At 37.3% G+C, this 13,005-nt stretch overlaps 1 protein-coding gene across 1 annotated transcript in view; it reads right to left on the bottom strand.

Moving 5' to 3' along the window:
• DLG2 (discs large MAGUK scaffold protein 2) overlaps positions 1-13,005 on the bottom strand; it is a 1,006,374-nt gene that overhangs the window by 760,530 nt on the left and 232,839 nt on the right. The window lies entirely within an intron of this gene.

The raw sequence follows: 13,005 nt of genomic DNA, 5'->3' as shown, positions 1-13,005 counted from the left end.
TGAAGAGAAGTTATTCCTGCTTATGCTTGTCATCTGGAATTGAGGAAGGGCCACCAAGATTTAGTGATTCAGCACAACAAACCAAAGTGGACTGTAAGATTTTTCTCTTATAGGTAAAGAGGAAGATAGACAGGATCTGTTGTGAGAGTGGACTCATATTCAGAAAATAAAAGATCCCATTTGGGTTAATCTTTTGTGTACTGGAGAGATTCAATACAGCTGTGTTTTCTTTTTTTTTTTTTTCCCCTCTGAGACTGAAGAGAGAGAGAAATGAGGGAAATAACTAAATCAAAGAACCATACACCATAGGAAGTGCTTTTTTTCATCCACCACCAAACCAACACAGGAATGTAGTTCATCTCACAACCTTTGATGACCCTTGGTTCCTCATCAAACCTATCATGTGAAAAGGTAGAGAGAATTAAAGTTTCATGGTTGGCATGCGTGTTTAACCTTTTTAATGATAAAAAAATGAATCTTTCTGAACACTGTTTTGGAAATCTGCTTATTAATGGATGTTGCTTTTGTACATAATTTTCTTGGAAAAGCAAGCTGAACCACAAAATGCACCAAATGGGCAGATGATTGCTGCCTACTGATTTCTGAGGAGTTCTGACTTGGGAACTAGGCTAGATGACAGCCCAGGCCTTCTGGCCCAAATTCCTCCTTGTTAATTCACACCAAAAAAGGCACAAGGCTGCAATAATGTGAGAAAGTTTGCAACTCTCTAGTTGTTACTGTCTGCACCAGAAAGCTGTCATCTCATACTTTAGCTTTACATTGTTCTCTACTTCTTCCCCTGTTTTCTATAAATAGTAGAATTTCATGCCAATTTACAAGATGGATTTTTGTAAGACGTGCAGAAATTCTGAAGCTATAAATGAAACTGTAAAACTCAAAATTAAGCCGTGCTCAAACTAAGCTCAGAAATGTTGGCCACTTGCTATAATTAAAACTTTTATACATCTCTCAGTACTTCCTGATATATTAGTTTTTCTGTCATTTGACAGCACTCTGCACTGAAATAGCTTGTTGAATATTTTAGAATCAACATCACAGGACCACCGCTTCAGTGAAAGAGCTATAATTAATTTTTCACAAGTGCATAATTTCAGTGCATTGTGAAATTAAACTTCTTTAGTTATTTTCTTTATGCAGCCGTATTCTGGTGTCATACTGAACAGATGTGTCTATGGTAACGTATTCCTATTATCATTGATCTTATAGATCTAACTTCATCTCTGATTTTTTTTTTTTCAGATAATTAGCACAAAATTCAATGCTAAATGTTAAAACCAGAATGAAAATTGAAGTGTATGCATAAAGCATTTTATGCCTTTATATTTCCCTAAACAGCTTGAATAGATAAATCCTTTTTTGTATTATTAAAACCCGGAAAAATCTGAGACCAAAACAGATCACAATTTACGTTTCATTTCCTGGTTTCTTCTACTACAAGGATGATTTGTTTATTCATTATTGCATAGCAAATAGCACAAATTAGAATGTTATTTCTCTGTGCTAGAACTCAAGATGACAGAAGTAAAAGCCTACATTGGGATCCACAGCTCTCAGGATTGCTCATCTTGACAGGGGTGGTAAACAGGTCTTCCCCACAGTTTACTCATCTGCAAACTGGTATTTATGGTATTGCTCCCAGTAATCCCTCTCAGGACGTCAACATTCTTACTACAACTTCCAGTCCTTGCTGTATTGTAGTTGCACTGCAAGTACACCTTACCTTTCAGTAAGGACATGCTATATGAGTCTTCAGTTTGAAAGTCTTGGATGACAAAAAGTAAGAGCAGTTAATATTTTAAAGTCATTTTTAGACACTGATCTGAAATATTTGATTTCCATAATCTGAGCAAACGCATCTTCATGCTCATTGACTCTTTGTGCCTTACCACCGACAGTGTTCAGTTTTGTGCTCTACCACCTACAGCGTTTCCCAAAGTATTTTTTCCCATGTGAATTTGTGTCTTCCTCTATCACAAACTGTTTACTTGATGGTAGGAACCGAACCTGACCTTTCTCACAAACCTCTCAGCATATCTCAAGTCTAGCACCCCATTATTCTAGAAAAAATAAATACCAATCAAGATTTTAGCTTGATATTTTATCTATATCCTTAGTGAAATGACAGAATTAATGTGATGCCATTCACTAATAATTCTCCAGACTTTCCACTAGAATAAAACATAACAACTTCTTCATATCTCTGCTAAAATAACCTCAAAATTCTAATGTATAGTTTTACATGACTTTAAGTCCTATCTCTCAAAAGTAGCCAAGTGGCACCCTGAACAGCCTGCAATGTCATCATCTTACACATAGGAAGAATCTTGCACTGCCTTACTCCTTATTCTACTATAGGATTTTTTTTCCAGCTACTGTACAATCTCCACACAAAACAAGTTCAAGGTGAAGGGCATGAGAGCGGAAGGAAATTTATGCCTTCTAGCCAAGTTTTCTGAAGAAGATCCTGACAGTTTTATGCCTGAAACAGAATTCAGAGCTATGTAGGTAGCATGTCGAAAGGTCCAGCTGCAGAAATAGGACACAGAAAAAAACTACTGAAAGAAGGTTCTTTAATTGCAGGAAGAAAAGGAGAGATTACATTTGAAAAATCTTAGTGCTGCAGAATTTACTTGCTGTCCTTTGCATGGGAGGAGTTCACTCATTTGGGCAAAATCCTGTGGGCCATATGATTTATTTTTACTCTCTGCTTTGCCATAAGCACACACCAGTGTGAAAAAGAGCAAGTTATTTAACCTGCAAGATCACAAGTTCTTACATACCTTTAGCTCAGCATCATGATTTAGACACTGGAATTAGAAGACACTACAAAAACAACTACAATAAAAGCAAGTTTAAACAAATTCTACCAAATGCCAGGTGGTCTTGGACATAATCTGACAGCTAAAACCTATCTAAAAACTCAAAAAGTCATTCATTGTACTAGTTCTGAAAGTTCTTGAGGGCTGCTAAAGCATTTAGATGCATAAATTCATTATTATATCCTGGTTTAGAATGGAAGTTGTCTTCATCTTTACATTCACACTTACTCAAAAGATGTATTCTGATAAGGTGGTAGCTATGTCCAGCCTAAAAATCTATTGTGACTCATTTAAGCCATGACTAAATCCCTCCTTGAACTCTGTTTAATAATCTCTAAAAGGCATAAAATCTAGATGAAATCAAAACAGCAACATCATGGCAATAGGGCAGCAACAAATGTTATGCCTTCTTTTCACCTCAGTATCTTGTGTTTAGATCTCACTCAGGACCACTCACACACCTCATTTTCAGAATTTGTTTGGATTAACTTTTCCTCTTGGTCCTCTGTTACTCAAAAGGAAAAAGTCTGATATTTAATTTAAGCAGACTGGATATGTTTTTGAAGACTCTTGAGTTCTCTCTGCTTTTAGAGAGCAACAAGCACCTGAGCCAAGTAGGCTGTCTGTCCTCCAGGTGCCCTGAACAGACTGCCATATTCCATGTTCTTTTTGGAAATTCAGTAGTAGTAAGGTGTACTTATCATTCCCTTTGCTTTCTGACAGGAACCAAACATTTTATGGAGAAAGTGCTGAAGCTAAGAACTGAGGCTGAATATAACTGACAGAACCACATTAGGAAGTACTGATGCATTTATTGATACATCATAAATCAGCAACAACTGTATCACTAGGTATATAAACTTCAATCCAAATAATGTTTTAAGTTAATAAACAATTAGTAAACTACTTACTCCTATAGAAATTAAACTAGTCAACATCGCATATAAAGCTACCACTTCAGTGCATGATGTCAAAGGAAAACGGCTCCTTAAATGTACAGGGAAGGTTAATCAAAATTGAATTTCATCTCCACATTCACTCCCTGGAAATGTGATTCATACCCCTGCTTTCCTCCCAGATAGCTGCAAAAAAAATGGATGGTGGATTTCTATGCGTAACTCTAAAGCTGAGTCACCTCTCGATATTCAGTCTGGAGCCTGAAATAGCCTAACCTTGAGAGGAAATAGCCAAGATTTATAGATAAAGGTGAAAAGAATAGACCAGAAAAGAATTGAATCTGTATCTGGGAAAGCCTGAAACTTGATAACCAGCCCTGTGATGAAATGCTAGACCAAAGAACTCAGCAACTCACTAACAAAGAGCAGATTGCCATGAGGAATGCAGTCCTGAAAGGCAGGAATGTAAATGGACACTCCTGCACCAGAATTGACTAGAGGGATGTTGAACACTAAATTACAACCCAAGCATTGACCAGAGACAGTAGAGGACAGTCATTTGGGATTTTTTTTCAGCCTACCATTCTCAAGGCAATACTAAAAAGACTCATCATGAATCAAAGTGAGGCTGAAATATTCCCCACATCAATTCAAGAACCCAGTGCCTTCTGTGCAAAAGCAATGATTTTCAAAAATGAAATTCAAACTTGTCTTCTCCAACCCTTGTGGCCTTCTCTTATCTCCTGAAAGGAAGGAATTGTTCACTTCTCTTTTGTAAATCAACATCCCAATGATCTTAGTGTATACCTGGAAACTGGTAATTACGTAGATCCCACCTACCTGGCCCCTATACTAATTTAGCATATATCATTTCAGTGCTAGTTAACTTACTGCTTTGTCACATATCCTTTTAATTGGATGCCAAAAGGAGAAAAAGCAAAATCATTCATCTTAGTGCTGAATAAATTCCCCTGTAATCTTCTTTTCTGGGACTGGAAGGCTTTTAAAATAATGTATATATTGTCTGAAATTAATGTACGAACCACACTTTCTCAGTGTTGTTTAGCAATATTACTCTTGCTCATGTCAGCTAAAATGCATTCCAGTAGATTTTAGATGAGATTTTTCAAATGTAATCTACTTGGCATTGCTCATGGCAAGTATTTGGGAAGTTCAGGATCTGTACAATATGATGGCTCACTGTCGTCCAGTGCTTAGACAATGCCACAGGGATAAGTGCAAGGAATCAATTTTCTTAGGTAACACAACTAGCCCTAAAGTCTAAATTTCCATTTCAGACTTCAAAGCACACAATGGTATTGACTTGGAGCTACTTACCAGGGACATCATAGAAGGTGGTAGTTTGTGAGAACAATCATTGCCTTTAAATGCATTGTTTCAGTGTACTCTTCCCGTAGGCTCAATTCCCCCTTATTTTTCAGGTTTACTGAAATTCTGTCCAGGATATACCTTTGCCACATCTTTACAACTTGCTGAATTTATCAACGTCTCAAGCCAGAAATGATCTGAGCATAGCAAGAACATATTGACTATTGTGATATGGCAGCCAACGTTCTTAATATGTTGGGTTTATGAGGCTGGGCTCAACAAGCAGCAATGCAGCCAAGTCAGAGGGCAGTGTCAAGCTGTTTACTGTAGCCCGTGTGCAAAGGAGCCATACCATCCTGTGTAACTGCACTGATAGGTCTGTATGAAGAAAACGAGCATGCTACTGACACACCTACCACCTTGTAATGAAAGAGAAACGTCACCCCAAACTATTCTTGTCATAAGCTGTCTCCTGTGGATGGATTACCAACAGTTCCCAGAGGCCATCCTTAATCGTTCCAAGAAAAAACCGTATATTTAATGATAGCTCCTAGCTATATTTGCAAGAGATGTTGTATAAATCAATGAGTAAATAAGAAATGCAAAATAAGTTATTAAAATGTAAGGCAAATCATTAAGATAGAAGTAGACATCAAGTAGCAATACGAAGATTATAAATAGTTCAGTTCAATTTCAAAAGCTAGTATGACAGTAATTCCAATGATCACAGAATCATAGAATCCTTAGAGTTGGAAGAAACCTCTGATAGCATCTAGTACAACTCCCCTGCAATGAACAGGGACACCACAGCTAGATCAGGTTGCCCAGGGCCTGATCCAGCCTTGTTTTTGAAATCTCCACAGATGGGGCATCAACAACATTAGGTAAAGTATGATGACAGCTTTGATCTACGCACACACAGATGCAGCAGATAAGCTTACAGTCTTTTGACCTCCCTCAAGCTTTTAGATAGATACTTGCTAATATATGTTTTGGATCCATGAGCAGTAAGATAACAGGTTGTCATGGTTTTATGATTTTTGTTAACAGTAATCCTCATCATAACATCATATGAGACACTGGGAGTTAAAGAGTTAATGCTCCAGTTCCATGAACTGCTGAATTTCTGGGTACCTGGACCCAGCTGTCCCAGGTCACTCCTCATCATCTCACAGAAGCTAACAGGGCTGGGAGCAGGTTCCAGCACACCTAGAGTCATACATGACAATGCAGATGGGCAGGAGGGACCCGCTCTCTCCTTTGAAGGAGATGGTCTTACTCCCAATCTCACACTCTTCTCTACATTATATGTGACCCAGCAGCTTTATCTCATTGAAATATTGAAGAGAAATACACTTTATTCAAAATGAACCTCAGGCTTCTCATTCAAGCACACATCAATATTGCAGCCTGTGGGGTAGAGCACTGGTATCTGTTCTAGCTTTTAATAAGCTAGCTGAGATACCAGAATTTGTTAGAACAGCAAGGGCTTTTCATAGGGTAACTTCTTTTTCTTAAGTGGATAAATTAGCCTAGAGCAAACATATCCTTGGCTACAGTGTACATGCAGGACTGTGCTTCTCTGCTGTCCAGTATGTTGTCAGAAAATATTCACTCAGAAACTGAAATGTAATCATTCTGATCTCTGCAGCTCATTTCAGCCATTCCGTGTCCCACACCAGAGGCAGAAAGTGGCACTAAGAAAATTCAGTATTGGTTGACTTTCCTCCTTCCCTGCCATGATATTCTGCCTGGGGCTCCCTGAGCAGCCAAGGCAACATGTAGCACAGAAAGGCACAAGACCGAATAAACCATTCTGCTGTGCAATCAGGTGTTTAAATAACAATTTAAGTAGGCTACGGTGCACATGTGCACCATCCTGCAAATGCTATTATTTCTGAAAAATGAGTAATCTAAGGTTAGTCATCAAATACCAGTGTTGGAAACAGTTCTTCTACATCACTTTTGTAACAGAGTAAAAGAGAACCACAGAGTGGACAAGATATGACAAAGGCTGTAATATCTTTTAAATAATATATGAGTCTCTCCTCCATGGTTTTACATCACAGATAAAATTAGCAATTAATAAATAGAGCACAACGATTTAAATTTTGAGCTAGCTCAGTTACTGACTTTATCAATAATTGCTATTGCATACAACCCCTTCCAAGTATGGCGCATGATAATGAGAACTTCTTATCAAACAGCAAATTCAAAGCTGTTAGGGACAGGCTGTAATTTGGAAGCAAATAACTTCTTTTATTAATAACTAATCAAATGAAAAATTAAAGTCTCTTTTATTGAATCTTTCTACACATGGATTTCATGCATTTCCTAATTATTTGCTCTGGAGCAATTATGCAACAAATATTTTATGCTAATATTAATTTATCTAACTCTGAAAAGAGTTAAAAAGAGTTTATTGTTGATCTTTTATACTCTGGCTTTCAGGAATATTTGTTAATATCAGTTTCTGATTAAAGGCAAGTTAAGTTTTACTACTATGATCAGCTTCCAAATGTGAAACCTCATAATCTCCACTATAATGTTGTATTTCTTACAGAGTCCTGTTAGCATTGATGTTTGTCAGACTAACTGGAAAACAAACATGAAAGGGAAAAGTAAACAGCTAGAGTCCATGTACTTATTGGCCCAGTGAATATTTATAAATGATTTAATGGGTTCATAATATCCTAGTTTAGTTCTTACAGTGTACAAGAGAACGAAGTAGTGAATAGAAAGAATTCTAGCATTATAATCTACACATACGATTTTTTTCCTTGGTTGCTAGAAAAAAAATAATAATTCAAAAAATCTTTCCTCTCTCTAAAGAAAGATGGGTGAGACACCACAGGAAAGAAGGTAGGAGGAAGTCTGTAACGGAGAAAAAAAATACCAAACTTTAGTCACTGAGAACAGGAGCAGAGGAGATGGGAGGTGAAGCAGCTTAAAGTGTGTAAGGCTGCCTGTGATAATGAGCTACATGTCTATCAGAGATTGCAAAGGAAGAGAGCAAAGTGGGAAGATGGGAATGGCAGTGGTGCCTCTTGGACCCTAATGAATGTAGATCTCTATTTGGGGAAGCTTTATGGGGAACAGAAGAATGCCATTTTTCTTACTCACTCTTTTCGGATTGCAAAGCACAACCTAACTCAGATATTCTGCTTGCCATATGCACACAGCTCCTAGGTGGAATGCAGGGAGTCCAGGAAACTCCATGAAAAAACATAGGGCAAAAGAACTCATTTGTATTCTTAAGTTTTGCCACATAACTATAGACACTCCACAGTTCACACCTACCATTAAAATTTCTGCTCAAAATTGAAGCATTTTTCAAAATACCTCATTATACATTTCAGTGCAAGCATGTTGCAGCTCTCAGTTTGTACAAGTGGAATACAAATTGTAGATGGAGAGAGCAATATGTAGGAACTCTGGATCAAGCTTATGTGTTGCTGAAAAGCCCTGGTTTGACAGTTCCTTTCTATGACTTGGATCAGGCTTCCCATAGCCATGCAGTCACAATGTTCAGGATAGGTTCAGGTTGAGTGTTAGGGAAAGGCTCTTCACTAGGAAGGAGTTTGGACACTGGAACAGCCTCCACAGGGCACTGGACACCAAACTAAGCCACCAGAGTTCAAGAAGTGTCTGGGTAATGCTCACAGATGTTGTGTGGTCCTGTGTAGTGCCATGAGTTGGACTAGATGATCCTCATGTGTCCCTTCCAACTCAGGGAATTCTACGATTCTCCGACTCTATTTTCACTATTCTGATCATTCTACTCTTTTTAACTTACAGTATTTGTTGTTTTTCCTTCAAGCTCCTAGACCAAGCATTTTTATTTATTTCTTCATTGTAGAAAGTATCTTTCTTCAAGGTATATTGTTTTGTTTTACTTTGTTTTAGAAAATCAAGCAAAGAAAAACAGAAATCCTAGCAAAACAAACAAACAAACAACACACTCCATTAAGGACAGAAATTAAGTTTAAACTTCGTCTTAAGTACTCTCAGTAATCCATGCTTAAAGTTATAAAACAAAAGTGCAGAAAGACCACAAGAAGACATCTTACAACAGAAGAGAAAAACTTTTTCCTTAAAATGCATCAAGTTACACAAAACATGAGTAAAACCTACCCATGGGTGGAAGCATAATTCTTCCACTTAAAATATTCATAAATTAATCTATTAATCTATGCCAATACACAAAGGAAATAAATCAGGCTCACTGGTATTTCAGTTTTATTTATATGAAAGAAAGAAAAAAAAGACCTTTAAAAACAATTCCAGTAGGGATACAGAATGCCTTTGATCACAACCTTCATGACTATCACTTGAGACACAATATCTCACTGGTTGCTGACAGAATGCTATAAATTTTGTGCTCATGTATCTCAGGTCTAAGTGAGGGCCTCTTAGACATTATATTCATACACTTCAAAGCAGATGTTGTTCAGTGCTGTCTACTTTCTTCAGGAGAAATGAATCCATCTTTGTCTCCCATTCATACATCCAATTGTGTTCTTCAGTGGCCAACAAGTTACTGGCTATCAGAAAGTCAGTGTAAGTGTCATTTTGCATCCCAAAGACTGCTAAACCATATAACTGAAGACACGGTAAGTAAGTAAGAGTGTTCACACTTTCTAACACATCAGTCTATATATATGTATTAAGTAGATATGATATTGAGCAGTGTCTGCATGGGAAAGTTAAGATTCCTCTTGCTGATGACCACACACTTTTAATTCCCTCTATCAGTACAAGCTGAGTTACAAAAGGATAGAGCACACCCCTGCCAAAAAAGACCTGGGTGGATGGCAAGCTGGACATGAGCCAGCAATGTGTCCTTGCAGCCCAGAAAGCCAACTGTATCCTGGGCTGCATCAAAAGAAGTATGGCCAGCAGGTGAGACCTCACCTGGAGCAGTGTGTCCAGATGTGGAGTCCTTAGTACAGGAGAAACACAAACCTGCTGCAGTGCATCCAGAGGAGGACCACAAAAATGATCCACAAGAATAAACTCTTCCATGAAGACAGGATGAGGCAAGGCTTTTTCAGCTTGGAGAAGAAAACATTATGGGAAGACCTCATTACAGCCTTGCAGTACATAAAGGGAGCTTATAAGCAGGAGGGATACCAACATTTTACATGATGTGATAGTGATAGGACAAGGAGGAATGATTTTAAGCTAAAAGAAGAGCGATTTAGATTAGATATTAGAATGTTAGGATATTTTTTTTACTCAGACTTTGTGATTCTATGATTTGCAGACCTTAGTACACTACATAGGGGAAACATAAACTCAGTGAATGAGAAAGGAAGATGCAATCAGAAAGTTCACTGGTCAGTGTAACACTTGTTTATGTTTGATATAAGTCATTCATGGGAACGTTTCCTAGTCCTGAATTCTTTCATAAGTTGTCAAAAAACTTCATCCAAATTCCTTAATGTAACTGTGGAAACAATGGACACATCTACATTTAAGTGCTTAGAGGAGTGTTGTTAATTTTTCCCCTCCAGTTCCTGAAGCAGGTATGGCTATTTAAGCTTGCTGCTCTTTCATCTGTATATCTGCTATTTGCTTTTCATTCTTCTCTGTTGGAAACACTACTGAACTTAGATCTAAGCAAGTTAGACTACATACTATGATGGTGTTTGTACACAGAATCTTCTGACACACTTTCTTACATTAATAATGACATATTAATTTCTCACTGCTAGCTGACATAGCTTAAACTCTTAAGGAGCATGTAAATCAAAACAATAAAAAAAATTGCAAAGCCAATTAGTGAACATATTAAGCTAAGAAAAAAGTTCATTTATGCACACTAGTGATGGGACGATTTCAACTTCCAATTTCTTAACAAACATTAATATCTATTAATAATACATACAACTTACAGAGTTCCTTTCATCTTGAAATAGTTTTATAAAGATTAACTAATTAATTTGCTGGATATTTTTCATTGTAATTTTATGTGTATATAAAGCTGAGGGCTCGGGAGGGAAGGGCTATTAGCTGCCTTGTGACTTCACTACCACAAAAGCAAGAGCAGAAAGCTGTTTTTATTTTATGCAGAAGCCTCTTTTTCTTCCTTGTTAATAAATGAGTTTCTTCTTCAGAAAAGCTTCCATCCAAGCCAGGTGACCAGAACCATTGCAATTACAATTCCATCAAAATATTTCCAAGTTTGTTCTATGACAGAAGACCAAAACTAACTACCTGAAAATATTTTTATGCCAGTAATCTTTGCCCAGTAACCTCTCCATCTTTCTATTGATGTGTGTTTGGTTTTGCTATTGTTTAATGAGGAATGTTTCCTGATTTGGTTGAGACATCTTAGCAGTTGGACAAGGAACCCGTATGGCCAGAGTTAACAAAAACAATCTCCCTTTTCTAGTGGACAACATTCAATTTAAATTCAACAGACAATTACACTTGCCTCGTGTATAAAATCTAGCCTTGCAATGCAACTCTGATGGGCTAATAAGAAAATCCTGTAAACAGAGTGCCTGTATCCCAGGGGGCTCAAATGCATATAAGCATTTATCAGCTAAAATCCTGTTTTTCCCAGTCTTGAGTAAAGGGCTTCTTATTCCTACATGTTAAATATTTTACATAATTGAACAGTTTTATATATAGTTAGACTAGCAAGTTGTTGAAATGCTTATACAACCTCTTAGAGATCTTTTTTTACTGTTAGATAAAGAATTCTCAGCTAAATCATATGTAATAGTGTTGACACTGCTGGACAGTTTTTAACAAAGATCACAGCAGTCACTAAAAATATCACTGATATTCTCATGTTCCAACCTTGTGTAAAATTGTTAATCAAAACTAGTGATACTAACATGCATTAAGTCTAATGATTATAAAATCTGAAGATTTGTTGTTGTTGATTTGTTATTTTTCACCCTAAGGAATGGTTTCTTGTGATAAAAACCTTCAGGTATGAATGATTATCTTAGTGACCTTAGCTGAGGTACAACTTTTATGACTTCTGCAAGAAAGTATGTGACCTATATATGGCAGTGGTGAAATATACCTTAACACTGAAATATAAATTTCAGTGTGTGGGAGTGACATGCTCTGACATATTTTTCAGATTCATTCCAGCCCATAGTTAATATTTCATATATTTAGTTTAATGCATTTTCATTAACTTTATTAGAATCAGTGATATATCTGTGATTTATGGTAATAGAGAAAACATCATTTCAGAGTTTCACAGAATTGGGGCCTAAGCAAATGAAAGTCATAGAATCTTAAAATGATTACGGTTGGGGAAGACCTCTAAGATTGTATAGTCCAAACATCAACATATCCTTACCATGCTCATTAACCACATCCCTGAGTGCCACATCTACCCTTTTCTTGAACACCTCCAGGGACAGTGACTCAACCACCTCCTTGGGCTGCCTATGCCTTGCAGTGTACCTCATGGCTCCTTTAGAGAATAATTTTTTCCAAATATCCAACCTGAACCTCCCTTTTCACAACTTGAGGCCATTCTCTCCCATTCACTGTTATGTGGGAGAAAAGGCCAACCCCCACCTTGCCACAACCTCCTTTTTGGTAGCTGTCAAGAGTGATAAGGTCTCCCCTGAGCCTGCTCTTCTCCAGACTGAACAATCCCAGTTCCCCCACTTGCTCCCCATAAGACTTATTCTCCAGACCCCTCACAGCTTCATTGTCTTTCTTTGAATTATGATTTGGATTTTGATTTCTCAAATCACAGCACTCTTAGTGATTTCATATTCTGCATATATATTGTGTAAACAGATTTACAAACATTACATTTGTAGAATGTAATGGAGAAAAACTAAGGAAAATTTCCCTCCTTTACTCAACGAGGCAGGCAATATAACCACAGATGATAAGGAAAAGGCTGAGGTTCTCAATACCTTCTTCACATCTGTCTTTAATAGACAGGACAGTTATCC

Source organism: Cyrtonyx montezumae, unplaced genomic scaffold, assembly GCF_038088225.1.
Source record: "Cyrtonyx montezumae isolate F1298 unplaced genomic scaffold, pur_monq_1.0 scaffold_12, whole genome shotgun sequence".
Classification (NCBI taxonomy): Eukaryota; Metazoa; Chordata; class Aves; order Galliformes; family Odontophoridae; genus Cyrtonyx; species Cyrtonyx montezumae.
This window is presented reverse-complemented; position numbering and strand designations above follow the sequence as displayed.